Here is a 2,646-nt window from a genome sequence, read left to right as displayed (position 1 = left end):
GGCGAGGCGGCGCAGGCTCTGGGAGCGGCAGGCGCGGGGCTGGGGGGGCGGGGTGTTGCAAGCGTGGTGCAGATAGACAATTTGGAGTCGTCTGTCGCGTTGGGCGCCTCCAACGAATGCCGGACACATATGTCCATTTTTGCACCCATTATCACCCCAAATGAACAAAATCCGGATAAAACGGACATCCCTTTAAGGTCATGCGATGGAGTTTGACCTCACGCTGCTAGTCTGCATGCAGATGAGCCACAGTGCGTCATTTGAACCCGCCATGCTGAAGTAGGAGTACGTTGCCCTCTCCAGCAAAATAATCATCTGCCACGACGAGTACACCGAAAGCAAGGCAGGCTCGAGGTTCCCAACAGGCGGTGGTTGAGCGATGCTCGTCATGGCTTAAATTTGTTTATTTACGGTCTCCAGTCTTAATCACGTCAGGTCCTCCCTGTCCCTGGAACCACTAGTTCAGTTCAACTAATCATTAAGCTCGAGGTACCTTCAAACCACGAGCTTAATCAAATACTGCGACAACTATTGATTGATTAGCTCGTGACGCTGGGAACGGCCGGGGCGCAGAACGGCGGCAGCCCGGACGACCCCCGCCACACACGCAGGACGCGCGCGCCGTCCCTGGAAAGGTTGGCAGGTGCGTCTAGTAGTACGTGAACCATCATGGCGTTGGAATTTCTGGTGTGAGGGAGGACGAGGGCGGCATGGAGGAGGGACAGGTTTGTGAATTATTTTGTGAAAATCCCGCAACTTGTGGCACGGATGAGATGGCCGGTGGTGGCGGGAGATACGAGAAGATACGGCCAGTTTGGCCGACCGTTGGCGACAGGGATGGAGATGCCGTGCCGCGGCGTGCGCAGCCACATCACATCGCATCACCTCACCTCACCACCGCTGGGTTGAAAACAACACGAGTGAAATTACACAAGGGAATCATGCGTCCATCAACAAGAGAACAGTGAGAGACGGCAATCGTCGGGACCAAGGACGAGAAAGTGGGCGAGCGGGAGGATCACGAAATCTGTCAACAGACAAAGATGAGGCTTTCACTTGCCTTTCAACAACAACACAAGAATCACCCGCTCAGTTCACATGCCTAATCATCCGTCTACTTCACTGCCGTAAACGGTCTTGTAACAAAACTGTTTTCACCGTTAGGATCCTCGGTGAAACAACGACGCTAGGCCACCAGCGGGTCTCTCAAACAGACTCTTGCCTCGCTTTATATATAAAGCACATAATATAATATAGCCGAACGACACAAAGTAGTGAAGAAACCCTCTCACAAAGAAGATCCCAGGACAATCAAGCAATATAAATGCACACAACTTGAATACATCATCACTACACGCCCTAAGACACCTAAGTTACATGACAACGCCTTTGGGAAGGAAAATGACGCTAAGCGTCGATATTGCCAAGTCTAAGATGGACAAGAGTCTTCGCTCGGAACCCTCACCCAGAGAGCAGAACCACAACGACGTCTTCAAGAGGAGACTGGCACCCGCAAACGTCATCGTCGTCGCGTGCCAAGGCACGGAGTTTTCACTTGACAGCTCACACGTGTCACCACGAGGCATCTAGGACAATCGCAACAAGCACAAGCCTCCAGATCCGGATCTGAGCATCGCCACCGCCAGCGGCAACGAACGAGCTTAGGCCACCCGCTAGTACACCTCTCACCACCCATGCAACCAAGAGGCATAGCCACCGTCACAACAAAGGCGCCCCCCGAGAGCCGACCATGTAGACTGCCATCCGGGGCCACGCCCCAGTGTCTATGGTCCGAGACATTGCCTCTCGCCCACTTCACATCTTCCAAACCACGGTAGGAAGAGCAATGGCATCACCAACTACTCCTAGGCTGGCATCAGCTACTAGGTCCAGGTCAGCACCTCCATGGTAGGAGGCGCCCATACCTGCATCCCCAACCAGTCCCGATGGATCGGAGGGGCATGACCTAGTAACTTGCGATAACCACCGTCGGGTAAGCCTTGGCCAAGACGAGCTCACTCGACGCCACATGCTTGGCCTATGGTGTTGATCCTTCTGCCGGGATAGCGTTGTCTCAACCTCCACCATCGAGCACTGAGAGGAACTTACCACCCGAACCACGCCCAATCACTCCTACTCCGAGCAACAACCTCGACCGGTCACAGACCCATATCTGGTCTACCCAAGCACAAGCCCCATATCCAAGCTACCGCCAGCCGATGCCCGGACCTAGGAGAAGAAGGATTGCTACCACGACCCTACACCGTGTTGAAGTATAAAAGCATAGCCTACCTTTCACACAAAAGCTCTGGTTGATGGAGAAAGGTGGGCTATGCATTCATACTTTAACACCCCCTCCCCCTCCCCCCTCACGTGTGGCTCCCTCGGACCTAAACTTGATCAAAAGTGGACTGCAATTTTTTTAAAAATTATGCCAGTCGGTCTTGAACTTAAAACCTTTTGGCTCTTATACTATGTAAGATGTGATTTTTGGAACTCCTGACAGGAGCCGATTTGCGTTTATTTATGAAATACATGAAGCAATGTGCCGCAGGAATGCCTCGTCGCCGAGCACCTTCGCATGCGCCACCCGCAGCACACCGGGTTCCATATCCTGGCGAGCCCATCCTAGCCATTGCCGCCTCC

This window comes from Triticum aestivum, chromosome 2A (genome assembly GCF_018294505.1).
Source record: "Triticum aestivum cultivar Chinese Spring chromosome 2A, IWGSC CS RefSeq v2.1, whole genome shotgun sequence".
NCBI lineage: Eukaryota > Viridiplantae > Streptophyta > Magnoliopsida > Poales > Poaceae > Triticum > Triticum aestivum.
This window is presented reverse-complemented; position numbering follows the sequence as displayed.